General features: G+C 45.1%; 1 protein-coding gene across 4 annotated transcripts in view; it reads right to left on the bottom strand.

Moving 5' to 3' along the window:
* The window catches only part of LOC147611834 (uncharacterized), a 164,028-nt gene that overhangs the window by 138,618 nt on the left and 9,479 nt on the right, over positions 1–15,931 (bottom strand). The gene's annotated exons all lie outside the window — the stretch shown is intronic.

Here is a 15,931-nt window from a genome sequence, read left to right as displayed (position 1 = left end):
AGGGGGAGAAAAGAAAAGGGTGGGGTCCAAGAAAACTCAGGCTAGAAACAAGGCCAATAAATAGGCTAATCATACCAAGTTGATCGCAAAGCTATGTCCCTCTTGTGACACCCCTCAGGCCATGCACGCCACTACTCTCTCTTTCACGATCACAAGGAACCTGTGGGAAGCTATGGTGTCCTTGCAATGAGGACACTGCTTCACCAAGTGCCCCACCAGGCAGCAGGAAAAGCACTGTCCCAGGAGCCCCAATAACTCAATCTGCCATAAGAAGGTGGATTGGAGGAGAAAAACCTGTGGGGAGAGATTCTCCTTCGAAGGGGACGATTATAACTGCTAGTGTCCTAGCATTAAGGACGTTACTTTGCCACGAAGTGCCCCATCTGATGGAATTCAAATTATTTCCCCAGAAGCCACAGAAACACAATACACTAGAGAAAGGTGGATCCATTTAATTGGAGAAGCAAAACCTCTTTGGAGAGATTCTCCAACAAGGTACAATCAGCCTTAGAGAAGGAATCCCTGCAACATGGGCAACTGTAAATGCCGCAGCTCAAGGGGACTTGACTATCTGTCCCAGGTATTGAACAAACACTTTGCAGGCAAGGGAAACAGACCATGATGGAAAATCTACCACAGTGGCCAAAGGTTGAGAATATGAAGAGAACGGCATGTCAGGAAAATGGGTGAGGATGGCTGCACACAGAAGCACATCCACCGTGGGTAGAGGTTGGATGGAAGCGAGGCCCGGGCAAGCCCAAGGTGGCCAGTTTGTAGGAATGCATGGTGACAGGATGATACATGTGCAAGGATAGAGATGGACTTTAATAAGGGCTGCTCACACCCATAGAGGATGTTCACACCAACTAACTCCGAAATACCCCCCTTCCAAGTGATGGAGGTGATGCTTGGGAAACCTTCAATAGTCTCATACTCCAACACTAGCAAAGAAACAAGACATGTTTGCCGCTACCAACTCAGAGGCATAAAAGCATGGCTCACAGGCTCATGTAGCATGACTCGGTGCAAAGGATTCACAGGTCAAGTCCTGCCTCAGGAGACAAAGGAAGCCTACATCAGCATACCAAATTAACCCCCCTTGCTCTATGCACGGTAAAGAGGGAATGATGGAGCATTAAAAAAAGAAACACAAAATATTCAGATTTTGGGGGACTTTCCGGGCAAAGAACCCATGTCTCAAACATAATAGGAACTAGAAGGCCTAATCATAATCTTCCTCCTTAAGAGAAAGATTCTCCATTGCTGGTACAGTGGCCACTGTGAATGCCTTGTCTTCTAGTTCATGATCTTCTTCTTCACCTACACATGCTGCCGTTGTTGCGCAGCAGGAGAACTAGGCTCTGCAGACTAAACTTGTTTCATGTATAACATTTCTCTAAATCAAGGTGGTATGGCTTTATGAATAGTTTTGTCTATTCATCTATGGATATTGTATATGTTTTAAAACTAGCAACACGCACCTATACACAAGGTTGGCCTTAGGGCAAGCCTTAGGGCAAACCTAGCCTACCAGTCTTCATCCCTTTTGTGTCAGTTACAACAAGGGTAGATTTAAGTCCTTTACTAGTAGAGGGAGACGTAGAGGTCTACCTATGATAAAAAAACCTTCAAGAATTCTATATATAACCATGGTTTCAAGTGATAACTGGATTCTCAGGGAAAAGAACCTAATGGAGCTCACAGAGAACTAGAACTCAACTCGCACAGAATTTCTTCACATAGTATAACCTCACAAGTTATGAAACTTCCCTCCCTTAAACCAATGTGTGCCACCCACACTACTGTAATGATACTCTTTTTCATGTTCATTTGCCATCTTCTTGAAGCATTTTGCTTCTAGATAGTCTTCTTCTATTAACACTGAAAGCATGTCATCAAAGGATGTCTCTCTGGCGACTCTCAAAAATGTCAAAATCTATGAAAACTTTGTGATTTCTTCAATGCTCAATAGAAGAGCAGCCTTCTTATCATCTTCTTCAACATTCACTCCCAGGCTTGAGAGTTGTTGGAGAATGGAGCCAAGTTTGCTGAAGTGTTCTCCTAAGGTCTCTTCTTCACTCATTTTTGAACGAAACATTTTTTGCTTGAAGAAAACCTTTGAGTTATTTATTTTGTTGCCAAACTAATTTTCCAATTTGTCCCATACCTCATTAGCACTCTTTGAATTCCACATAGTGAACAATATGGTCGGACAATGCAAGCCCAATGAGAGCAATGGCCTTGTCATTTTGGTCTTGCCAAATTTGAATTTTCTCAACTCCTTCATGGTTGCCTAGTTTCTTGATGGTGCCGTTGAGCATAGGCCACAAGTGGTTCCTCATCAGATAAAGCCGTAGTTTTGTCTGCCATGTCGAGAAGTTGATGACATTGAACTTGTCTATTCCAAAACTTCCCTTGTTGCTCTCCATATTTCTGAAATCCCTTAAATATCTGCAAAAAGCCTTGAACTTTGATGAAGCAGGTGGCCTGCCTATGGGCAGCACAAGGCTGGTTGAGGCAGCGCAAGGCTGGTTGAGGCAGAGCAGGCTGCCAGTTGGGCGGCGCAAACGTGATGGAGGCAGAGTCCTCCCCACTTGATGGTGCCGTTGAGACTAGACCTGCCGACCAGGCGGAGCGGCAATGGAGGGCTCTCCACTAGAGCCGCTGGCCAGGGCAACAAAGTGCACCTACAATCAGTAGCTTGGCAGCGGCAACATGGTGGTGATGACAATCAGGGGCAGCATAGAGGCTACACAAAGGCTCGCAGCACAGCAGTTTAGAGCATGTTGGTCATGACCACTCCCGGCTAGTTAAGTGTGAACACAGCTTACTCACGAGCACTTTTTCCCTGTGACCGGACACAGGTTTTTTCCCCGTGTAACCACACTTATGTGTGTTGGGAACTTTGCCCTAGGCTACTTTATGTACTCACATTGTACTTTCATTTCATTATTATTGAGTACATCTTTTCCAGCACTCTTGAGCTTCACTAGTTCTTCTCTCTCTTGCACTTGTGTGTGTGTGTCTTTGTGTAAGCTTCTTCCCCCATACCCAACATTGGTATCAGAGCAGTTCAGGGTTAGGATTTCACCCACCTACTTTGCCCTGTTTAGGGTTAGGGTTTTGACTATCTACTGTGCGCTTTAGGGTTTCACCAATCTGCCCTGCACCGCCTGCATTAGAGCCACCCTCAGCTGCCCTACTACCGCCTCTGTCGTTGCCCTTAGACACGCCGCCGCCGTCGATCTTCAGATCCGCCGTCGCCGCCTTCGAATCTATATTCGCAGTCGTCACCTCTACATCATACGCGTTGTCTGTACTTGCGCCGCCTGCAATAGCGCCACCCAGGGCCGCCTATAACAGCTCGCCGCCCTACACCTATTCGCCGTCTGTACCCAGCTCTCTGACTGTACCTTGTACATGCTGCACAGCAGAGGCGCCGTACAGATCTGCTACGAATCTTGGCTTCAATCGTCTCCTCGTACTCTATGCCAACAGTGACCAGTAACCAATTTGCTATCTTTTTTAATTTCTTTAAAAAAAAATCAAAAATTGCCGATATTAGCAAATTGGCAGCATTAATTTTGGAGCTTTTCATCACTGAGCTCAAAATTGCAAAAAAAATTGACATACATTGACACTGATTTTGCCTGATTTGGTGCGTAATTGCACTAGAAATTTGGGGATTTTGCAAAAATTGACACCATTTGTAGGTCCTATATAGACATTTGTAGGCATTTTGGGTGTTACAGGCAGATTTGGTTGACATTGGGGCATTTTCCCCAAATTTTTGGTTGTTACAGCATTACTACTTGTTTGTACACACTTGTGACAGCCATGTCTGGGAACACTAGTGATTTATTTGGAATGCTTTCCGATAAGTTGGATGGTACAAACTATCCTATGTGGGCATACATGATCAAACATGTACTTGTTTGCTAAGAATTTGTGGGTTTATGTATCAGGGGCTGATGTCAAGCCCATTGCTCCTGCACGAGCAACAAGTACTTCAAGAACCACTGATGCAGGTAATGATGTATCTTCAAGTGGTGCTACATCTTCTGCACCTTTGCCACCCACTCCAGAACAGCTCAGATGGGATGCCAAGGATGCTGACGCACATGCTTTGATTGCCCTTGCATGCAAAAGGTAGGTTATACCGCACATTCGTTCATGCACTTCTAAGGGTGCATGGGATGTACTTGCTTCTTTGTATCATGTTCGCAATGAGGCTCGTGTCTTCGCAAGAAAGATTGAGTCTGCGCATATGGATGAGGGTGATTCAATGGACAAGTTCCTTACCCGCATCAAGGATTTGCGAGAGCAGCTCATCAACATTGATGAGGTCATTCCAGATGGTTCACTTGTATCTACAGTGCTTCTGGGTTTGCCAAAATCCTGTCAGGGTTTTGCGACTACTCTTCGTCTACTCATGAAGGGTAATCCAAACTTGTATACCTTTGATGAGTTGGTGACTCTCTTATTGTAGGAGAAGCAGTCTCGTTCTAATAGGGCCACTATGCTTTCTGCTATTCAGGCATTTGGTACCTTTGATCGAAACAAAGGTAAATCTCGAGCTGCATCTAGTGGTAAACCTAAGGGCAAACCACATGCCCATTCAGATTCTACCTCATCTAAAGAGGGTGACAACAAGAAAAAGAAGAGATGCAACTATTGCAGAAAACCTAGCCATCTTATTGAGGAATGTAGGAAGCGCATTCAGAGTGAAAAGAGAAAGAAGAAGCAAGGTTTGGCTGCTACTGTGGACACTAAAGAAGAGGCTAACTTTGCTCATGAGGGATATGCATTAGTGGTTACATGCAATTTGCCTGCTTCTTATATGTATATCTCAACTGGAGATTGGTACTTTGACAGTGGTGCTTCTAAGCACATCACTTCTTGCAGAGATCTATTTGCCAATTTGCAGGATTCACCTCCAGGTGGCATAGTTATGTGTGTCAATGATGCCTCTTAATCCATTATAGGCATTGGCAATGTGGAGCTAACAGCATGTAACGGGAATAGCTTTACTCTTTGTGACACTTTATATGTACCAGGCATTCAGAAGAATCTCATTTCTGTTTCAGCCCTTGCATTATCTAGGTTTAAGGTTCAGTTTTCTGACCATTGTTGCTCAGTGTATGACAGCAAAGATTCAGCTTCTCTTATGCTTTCTGGGACATTATGCAGTGGCTTGTATAAGCTCTATATGTATGACAGGAGTACTTATTCTCATGATGCTATGCTTGCATCCACCTCGCGTATGTTGAGTGACACTAAGTTATGGCATACTCGGTTTGGTCACTTGAACTTCCCATCTCTTGTATGCTTGCAGAAGTAAGGTATGGTGCATGAGCTTCCTCCTATGCAGGTTCCCTTCAAACATGTATGTGAGGGATGCATCCTTAAAAAGATGCACGGGAATTCCTTTCATAAAGATGGTGCTATGAGGGCTGTCCGACCATTACAGCTCGTTCATAGTGATCTTTATGGCCCCATGAGGGCTCCATCTTTTGGAGGACACTTGTACTTCATCACGTTCATTGATGACTACACTCGGTTTTGTTGGGTGTATGGTTTAAAAATGAAGTCAAGTGCCTTTGCAGCTTTCAGAGACTTCCGTCCCATGGCTGAAAATGCATGTGGACACAAGCTTGTCACATTGCGTACAAATCGAGGGGGGAAATATTTGTCAAATGAGTTCACAGCTTACATGCAGTTACATGGTATTTCTCATCACTGTACTACCCCCTATACTCCTCAGCAAAATGGAGTTGCAGAGAGACGTAATTGTACACTTATGGAGATGGCACGTTGCATGCTCAAAAGCAAGGATCTACCCACTAAGTTTTGGCATGAGGCGGTTATGTGTGCCAATTATGTGCTTAACCGTTGCCCATTAAAGCCTTGAAATCTATGACTACCTATGAGGCATGGAATGGCAAGATTCCAATGGTGACTCATATGAAAGTCTTTGGGTGCTTGGCATATATGCATGTGCCCACACAACAAAGACATAAGCTTGATGCAAAGGCAATCAAATGCATTTTCATTGGTTATAGTACTGAGAGTAAGGGATATAGACTCTATGTGCCTAATACAGGCAAGATCATTGTGTCAAGAGATGTTATCTTTGATGAATATGCATCTCAACCACTTGTCTCATATACCAAACAGCCATCTATTGGGCCGGAAGATGTGTTTGATACTTGTTGCCTTTATTCAATTCAAATGTGGACAATGTAGAGCCCGTTTCAGCTCATTTACAGCCACCTATGCCTGCTGAAAACCAGCAAAATCAGCAGCTGAACTTGCCCCAAATTGATCCTGAAATGCCTCAGATTGATCAGGATACCTTGGGTGATGCAGTGGCAGAGGAAGATGCAGATCCTAGGAAGTCAAAAATGCTCCTAGATGGCTGGTTGACACTTTGCGTGATAGCAAACAGTCTACATTTATGCTAGGTCGTACACGTGCTGCTTCTCGCCATGCATCTTCACATTATGTGGATACAGTTCTTGTTGCCACCGCTTGTAATGAGGAACCCATTTCTCATGTTGATGCATTGGAGGATGACAATCGGGTGGCAGCCATGCGTTCGGAGTTGGACTCCATTGACAAAAACGGTACTCGGGAGTTATGTGACTTGCCCCCAAGCAAGCGTGCTATTGGCACAAAATGGGTTTTCAAGCTTAAGCGTAAGCCTGATGGTTCAGTTGATCGCCATAAGGCTCGCTTGGTAAGCATTGTATGGTCTTAAACAGGCTCCTCGTGCTTGGTACCACAAAATTCATGCATACTTGACTGCCAAAGGATTTCAGAATAGTTCAGTTGAGAGTACACTTTATGTACGCCACATTGGGAACAATGTTCTCATTCTTATTCTTTATGTGGATGACATGCTCATCACTGGCCCTGAAGAGGGTGATATTTCAGCTTTTAAAGCTGATTTGCAGCATGCATTTCATGTCACAGACATGGGGCATTTACATTACTATTTGGGCATACAGTTTATACCTTTTGAGGGGGGTATCATGTTATCTCAGTGCAGATATGTTGAGCAGCTCCTTGAGCGCTTTCACATGACAGATTGTAAACCTGTTTCTACTCCTATGGAACCAAGTCTAAAACTGTCACTTGAGCATGCTAGTGATCCTTTTGATGTTGCCACCTATCGGCAAGCTGTGGGATGCCTTATCTATTTATGCTCTACTCGTTTGAACATACAGTATGCTATTTCTCAGTTGAGCAGATTCATGCATTGTCCGAGCACTATGCATTGGCAAGCATGTAAGCGTGTCTTTCACTATCTTAAAGGCGCTGCAAACTTTGCCTTGTTTTATGGCAGTTCTTCTACACTATGCTTGCTTGCATTTACAGACAGTGATTGGGCAGGTTGCTATGACACGCGAGTGTCAACCAGTGGCAACTGTTTTCTTCTTGGTGGCTCGTGTATCTCATGGCTCAGTAGCAGCCTACAGTGGCCACTTCTAGCTGTGAAGCTGAGTACAGGGCAGCCTTTACAGCTACTGTGGAATGTGTTTGGCTACGACGCCTTCTAGCCGATCTTGGTGTTGGACAGCAGTCCCCTACCACCATTTACACTGACAGTCAGAGTGCTTTGGCAGTTGCACGAAACCCAGTATTTCATGCCCGCACAAAGCATATTGAGGTTCACTATCATTATGTCAGGGAAAGGCTCCATGCAGGAGAGATTGACTTGGCTTGTGTGTCTACACATACCAATATAGCATATGGGTTTACAAAGCCTCTTTCGAGGGAAAAGTTTGAAGCTTTCTGCAAAGCTTTGAGCTTACAACCTCTACCAGGGAAGTCTGCTACACCCTTTCCCCGTTCACACCATTCACTTGAGGGGGGTTTATTGGTCGTGACCACTCCCGGCTAGTTTAGCTGTGAACACAGCTTACTCACGAGCACTTTTTCCCTGTGACTGGATACAGGTTTTTTCCCCATGTGAACACACTTATGTGTGTTGGGCACTTTGCCCTAGGCTACTTTATGTACTCACATTGTACTTTCATTTCATTATTAGAGTACATCTTTTCCAGCACTCTTGAGCTTCACTAGTTCTTCTCTCTCTTGCACTTGTGTGTGTGTGTCTGTGTGCAGGCTTCTTCCCCCATACCCAACATAGCAAAGCCTTAGGTCACCCATGCTCTGATATCATATAGGAATCTATGGTGACAGGATGATACATGTGCAAGGATAGAGAGAGGTTCAAGCCATAGAGGTGTTGCAGAGAGAATAAGAGGGAAAGAGAGAGGTGATAGCAAGCACAAGAGAAATATGTTGCACAACTCAAATGATTAGAGAACCTCCCAAGTACATGTTTTTATAGGCATCAAGCCTTATCTTCTGACCTTATCCCCTCTGTTCACACCCATAGAGGGTGTTCACACCGAATACCCAATACAATTTGATTTGACTAAACAAAGAGAGGAGCAAGGGAAGCTAGAAAGGGGAGTGATCGGAAAAATTAATAGTGAAGGGGGTGGTTCTAGAGGTAGATGATGGTGAGAGAGGAAATTGGTACACAAAAACCGGGGTGGAAGTGCAATGGCTGCAGGTAGATGGTGACAATGAGGCGGAGAGGTGGAGGTTGCTATGAGAAGGAGAGGTGGAGGTTGCTGGTGAGGCGGTGGCGGTGGCAGTGACGAGGGTGGAAGTGGCAATGTCATCCTCAGAAGGGTTGTAGGGAGGGTCAACACCGTCAGAAGAGTCCGACAAAGATGTGGATGATTTGGAGCAGCAAATGAGAATGGATATTGTACCTGAGGGTTCACCATTGCCGCTTTGCAAGATGTGGAAATTAGGGGTTGTACCAAGGAGTGGGTTGTACCAAGGAGTCAACCATTGACATAGGTGGGAAGTCATGGGGGTGGATAGTGGGATAGAAGAGGTGGGACGCTCGCAAGACTGGAGCAATCTAGCGAGCAAGTGCTTAAAGGGAAATGGTGTGGTGCGAAGGCGACAGTCTGCCATGAGCCAGAGTGTGCAGAACGGAGTGGAGCCTGGCTAATCATGCGACAGGAAGATGTGAGGAGTGAAGGGAGGCGAGTAGGAGAAGCAGAGGAGGTGGGGGGTTGGGGGGGGGTTTAAAAAAAGCGTCCCAAAAATAGATGGGGAAGCAAGTATGAGATTGTGGGGTGGGCATGAAGGCAGCGGGCGAAAAGTGGACATCAATTTTTATTTTTATTTTTTAGTTGGAGAGGTTGCGAAGGGGACAAGCATGAGGAAGGGGAGCGAGGAGGAAAAGGAGGGAAGAGTGGCAAGGAGGAGGAGGGGAGGAAGGAGAGTAAGAGGTGGTGGAAAAGGGGCGAGTAGGAGGAGGGGGGGAGGGAGGCCTAGATGAGATGGACTGAAGGAAGGTGAGTAGGAGGAGGGGAGGGAGGAAGGAAAGGAGTGAAGGAAGGTGAGTAGGAGGAGGGGAGGGAGGAAGGAAAGGAGTGAAGTAAGGTGAGTAGGAGGAGGGGAGGGAAGGAGGAAAGGCCCCACTGGGGAGGGGGGGGGTGGCATGAAGGCGGCGACGAAAAAAGGACAGAAAATTTATTTTATTTTTTTGCTTTTGTGGTTAAGTTGGAGAGGCCAGCATGAGGAAGGGGGGCCGAGGAGAAAAAGGAAGGAGAGGGGATGGTACGGAAACATGTAGAGGTTCTCGGAATGACCAGACCGACCTTTTGTTTTTTACAGAGAGAGCTAAGGAGCCTTAATCCTCGAACTATTAACCAAGGGGAGGGGTGGCCTTCCAATGTCTCAAGTTGCACAACGCCATGAGAAAGGATTTGGTGTAACAGAAATGGCCCTTCCCAAGCTCGAACCAACCTCTTGCCCATTTCAGATAGCAGGCTTGGTACACCAAGACCAACTAACCCTCCTTGAATTGGGGCTTCATAAGATGGCAGTTGTGTCACGCCTTCCATCTGTTTTGTTTGTCTCCAAATCTTGGTTGGCCGATACCCAGGTTTCATCCAAAATGGTCAGCCAAAGCACATTGGCACTGTGAGAAGCATCGTCTTGGCAACAGCCGGACCCTACCCGGTGCGACCTGTTGTTAAATTCAAATGGCAAGACTACCTCCATGCCATGTATTAACTGAAAGGGGTTGTGCCGTGTAAATCGAGCTCAAGTATGAGAAAACGATTGCACAACTTGAATGGTACTCACTTTGAAATAATAATGTCATGTGCATCCTGCACTTGGATGCCATGTGGACATATCTATACAATAGTTGCAAGCCTGGAGTGGTATCTCGCCCCTTGTGAGCCCTACAAGACGAGTCAGCCAGGGTTCAACTCTAAGTGTCCAAGGTCCACAACTTGAATGGTACTCACTTTGAAATAATAATGTCATGTGCATCCTGCACTTGGATGCCACGTGGACATATCTATACAATAGTTGCAGGACCTAGAGTGGTATCTCGCCCCTTGTGAGCCCTACAAGACGAGTCAGCCAGGGTTCAACTCTAAGCGTCCAGGGTCCCATCTCAAGAAGCGATTTCTATTGCCTCACTATCTTGAGCGGCTCGAGGATGGGTACCGAGGATAGCGCCAAAAAACACAACCAATCCTCTAGTTTGCCAATAAAGTCACTCACCTGGCTTTATAATTGCAAAAATCAGACGACGACAAGAGAGGTCAATTCCTTAACGGTTTAGAGACAAATCCAATGGGATGTGCGTATGTTTGAGCCACAAACTTTGATCCCGCACTTTCGCTCGTGCGAAGTGCTAAGATGAAATATAACAATGGAAAGCCGAAGACCTCCTAGCCCGGAGTAGCCAAGGCTGCAGCTGCCAATGGCAAGGACCAAAACGAGACCCGATCAGGGTCTACCTCGAGACCTCTAGCTCCAAGAACTCGAACAACAATGAACCTCGCCTTACACCAAACCACAAGGCTCAGGGCAACAAGACAGGTGGTAAGCTCAATCCCGAGAAGCACGAACATTATAAGGAGGAGGGGCAATGTTTATTTTGTCATGCAAAAGGATATACTTCTAGCGCATGCCCTAAGACGACCCCTACACAAACCACCACTCCTACCTCGACAGCTTCTGTGGTGAGCAAGTCTCCTACATAGCCCTCCTAGGTTGTCACTAGTCCTCTAGCTCCCACTCCTCCAGTTGGTGCCATTGTCAACCAAGAGCTCGAAGATAAGCAAAAGGACAACCATGACAAGGAGTATGAGCGAAATGAGTTGCTCAAGACAAATGGCTACATAGGTGGCCAGAGAGTCATCGTCCTATTTGGCAGCGGTAGTACGGAGGACGTGATCACAAAACAAGCTGCTAGAAGAAGCAAAAAAAGCCAAAGAAATAAAACAAAGAACTTTCGAAGCTTGAAAGATTGTTCCTCATCATGGAGCAACAGAGACAAAAAGAAGAAGCCAAAAGGACTGAAGAACAAAGGGCCAAAGAAGCCTGACGTGATGATGAACTAAGGACCGAGGATGCCAAACGTAGGGCTGATGAAGACCAACGATAGGCAGACCAGGCAATGTAACTATTTGGCCCTCCTAGCTCTATTTCACATAATGAAATCCATGCCCGGACACCAGACAAGTGGAAGAAGACATAGGGATAGGGTCCATAAGGTTCGATTAAGAAAAAGCACCATTCTTGGTCAAAAAGCAAGAAAAAGCAAAAAGTCAAACAGGGTTGACCGCGAGCCAAGGGTACCATGGGAAAGAGGAGACTGAGTCGGACCAAAAAGCTAAAAGGCGCTTTCTCAAAAAGCAGCTCTAAAGCCAAAAAGCAAGGCCTTAAAGCTAGAAAAGCAAAGCACCAAAAGTTGAGTAATATTTTATTAATAAAAGTAAAAAAGGCAAAAGCAAAGGCAAAAAGAGAACAGCAAAGCATAAAAAGGCAAAGCAAAAGCATGAAGGCTTTTTGGCAAAAAGCAGGGTCTCTTACAAGTATAAAAAGGATTGGACTTCTCTTATAGTACCATGAACAAGATCATTGAAGATTGAAGGAGATTGTGGAGTGTGTGTGGGCATCATTATGATCATGGAGAGCTTCTTCTTCGCCATCAACACCTTCTCCAACTTGCTTTTCAAATGTACGATTAGCCCTAGACTTGTATGGACATATGCATGGGCGATACGGACCCATGTACAGAGCTGTACAAACATGTACAGAACTGTACGGACAGAAATTTCAGAAACCCTAAAAACTGCTTTTTGGATGTTTTTATCGCCCAAAAACCATTAAAACAGATTTTATATCAGCTTTCTTGCGAGAAAGCTTTTCCATGGTTTTCTTCATGGAAAAGACTATAGGAGTTGTGGAGATTACTCATGGGATGAGCGAGTGTTTCTTGGACTTGGACATGGAGAACTTGGGCATAGAGCTTGGACATGGAACATGAAGCTTGGACATAAACATGGAACTTGGACATATAGGTTGGGCATGAAGCTTGGACATGAACATGGATCTTGGACTTGGATTTGGACTTGGACTTGGATCTGGACTTGGACTTGGACTTCGACTTGGATTTGGATTTGGATATTTGGATTTGGTACTAGCCCGGTGAGAGATACTTGTGGGTCATCCCCAAGGTGTGCTCGACATCAGAGATCTTGTATGTCGACATCGACATCGACTTGGATATCCTACATCGGCATATTTGTTTGTTTTGTATTCATTGATTGTATTAATCCTGGCCAGTGTGCCCATGGATTGTTCTTGAATAAATTCATGAAAGGGGGTTGGGCCTGTTCCCCGCTCAATGTGGTGTACTGTGCAAGATCCCCATTCCCTTTTCTCTCTCCCCTCTCTCTGACAGTGAACCTTGGGAAAACCAAGGTTATGGTGTTTAACACCACACAGGCATGGGTGACGAGATCAAAGCCTCAGTTCACTTTCCGAGGGGAGCCGGTAGAGTACGTCAGGTCATATGTCTACTTGGGAGTTACTTTCACAGGACCGCGTTTCTCCCTGAAGGAGGCAGCAGCAGCTAGATTAGCTCGAGGGCATGCAGCCTTGGGGGCACTTGAGAGACAGTGTGCACACATACAATTTCAGGAGCCACGCACCAAATTGTGACTATTTGATACGCTTGTCACACCGACCCTCCTGTACGAAGCTCCAATTTGGGAACCCAGTATACATCACAGGTCTCAGAGAGGGACAAATGAGGGATGGAGGCAAATGGAGAGACCACTGATTATGATGATTGCCCGCATGATTCGGAGCAAATCATCAGTACCACATGAGATTGTTCGGGCTGAGCTGGGTGCCCCACCAGTAGTAGCCGAGGCCCTATTCCAGGCAATTACCTTTTTACAGCGGCTATGGGAGCTCCCTCAGCAAAGGTACTCCTAATTGGCATTGACCTCATCCATACAGTTGGCAGAGGATGGAGATACTCATTGTTGGTACGCTCAGATGAGATCATGGTTTGACCTACATGGTTTGCGGATAGAGGCACTACCACCCTTTCAATACAGTCTGGATTGTCCATTTTTGGATCTCACCCGCTCAGAGCAAAACCGCGTGATCAGGATGGATATCATCAGTGGACACAAAGAGGACATGGACTAGCCCCCTTGAGCCCTTGGGCATGAACATGGCTCATTACAAGAGCCATTTTCTACACCTCTCACTGGATGATTTTATCACCCGCCCGGCGTACATGGATGTAGCTTACAGGCAGCCCGAGAACACCATTAAAGGCTTGAACAAGACGCTATACAACTCCAGCACTAACAGTTGATAGCATCTATGCAAGCAATAAGGTCCGAGTTCCTTCACAACCCCAACCACCACCATCATACAAGCTCAACCACATTTTATTAAGTATGATGGTAAGTGTGATCATGTCGCAATTATGCAGTTTATTCATCGTTTTGTGGCATATTTTTCTTTGGCTAAGCTTTCAGATCCTGGAGACAGAGTCCACCTGCCAACACCTCACCTCTCCAGCGAAGCAGTTACTAGCACTCGTCCAGTCTACATGTAGACCCAACCACAGGGGCTCTTCAGTATGCATGGGACACAATGTCCGGCCTCAAAAAATGGTTTCTTCCTCCCCAATACATGACCAGACTTAAGGATGAGTTCTAGAGACTCCCAAAATGAGTCTCCAGTACTACATACTCTTAACAGAGCTATCACATCAGCACAGCAATTGAGGATATCCAAGGAGGATAAATTGAAACAATTCGTTAGGGGGTTGCATACGAACATTAGGCTCATCGTGCATAATTTTGAGGCACAATCATATGACAGGGCTCCCATCATCTGGACATAGACAAGTTCACACCTGGTCTTCGCACTCAAATTTCCCACAAGGCTCGGCAGTTTGAATTCCAAGTTCAAAAGGCCATATTTGAACGGAACTTCATTGTCTCACCTCTTTTGGGGTGTGATATGATTCTCCGCATTTAGTGGTTTAGGGAGCATGCACCCATTCCTAATTGAATACAAGACACTTTCACAATTGTTTATGGTGTTCCTAAGCCTATCTTGATTCGTGGTGATAGGAACATTCTCGACATTCCACTCATCTCCCATATCCAGGCCCAAAGAGCAATTAGAAAAGAAGTTGAATGTGCTTTGATTTATGTCCATAGCTAGCAATCTGTTATTCAACCAACAACCTCTTTGAAGCAAAGGATGGACAGTCTCCTCGCACAGTATGAAGATATTATGCTAAAGGATGATCTCCTGTCTCAGCTCCCATCCAGTCATCTTGAGGATCATCGCATTGAGTTGGTCCCTAGGACAAAACCATCCAGTAAGTTCCGCTTGCCATTCAGACTCACCAATGCACCGACAACGTTTAACAAGATGATGTCTAGGGTTTTTGTGGACCTCACTGGAAAGTGTGTATTTATCTTTTTAGATGATATGCTCATCTTTTCTGCCACTATAGAGCAACATGAGCATGATAGTGAAAAGGTCTTGCAACTATTGCGAGACAATGAGCTCTATATCAATGCAAAAAAGAGCGAATTTGTAGTAGTGAAAATCCACTATCTAGAATATGTCATCAATGCAGACAGGGTTAGTCTTAACCCTGAAAAGTAAAGGGCAATTCTCAAATGGGACGTTCCCAAGAATGCTCACAAGATCCGCTCTTTTGTAGGTCTCTGTCAAGCATACATTTCCCACATGGATTAATTTTCAGACCTTGCAGCACCTCTTACAAACTTGTTCAAGTACGTGAAGACGCGTCGACAGAAAGTGTCCATTATAGGCAAAGCACTCGAGGCATTTCCTCATCCATGCAATGAAGAGAGTTGCTTCCGAGTCTCCGGTTCTCGCGTTAGCTTCATGGGATGATCCTTTTGAAGTGATTACCGATGCCAGTAATTTAGCCATAGGAGCTATCCTCACTTTTCAAGGAACAAAGTATAATCACACAAAGGAAGTGAAAGATGTTGTTTTATCCATTGCACCATATAGTCAACCGCGCACCTTTCTAGTTGCATCTTTGCATTCATATGATATTACTCTTGGAATGCCATGGAGACATGAGCATAAACCTTACATTGATTTATGATTTTCATGTCATGTCTTTTGTATTCAATGTTGAGAATGTATACTTAAGGATTATAGGAATCTAGTGAATGTGCACAGCCCTAAGCCATGCCCAAGCTAAGTGAGCCATGATGAGGAAAAAGGAAAAGACTTATCTAGTCATGGTTAATGAGTTCTCTGACTCTAAATCCATTTCCAAGGACACCTTGCACCAACCATTCATTTCACAAATTTTGGATTATTTTATGAATGAGCTACCTCCTAGATTACTTAATTCTAGATCGAAAGACCATAGGATAGACATTATCCCTGGTGGTATTCCTCCTTGTAGGGCTCCTTATAGAGTAAATTTTCTAGAGTAAAAAGAGATCCAATCTCAAATCTAGGACCTACTTGTGATAGGAAACTTATTAGGCCTAGTAGTTCA

Source organism: Cibotium barometz, chromosome 46 (assembly GCF_041138505.1).
Source record: "Cibotium barometz isolate CiBa-2024 chromosome 46, ASM4113850v1, whole genome shotgun sequence".
Classification (NCBI taxonomy): domain Eukaryota; kingdom Viridiplantae; phylum Streptophyta; class Polypodiopsida; order Cyatheales; family Cibotiaceae; genus Cibotium; species Cibotium barometz.
Note: the sequence above shows the minus strand (reverse complement) of the source record. Positions and strands in the feature narration are given on the sequence as shown.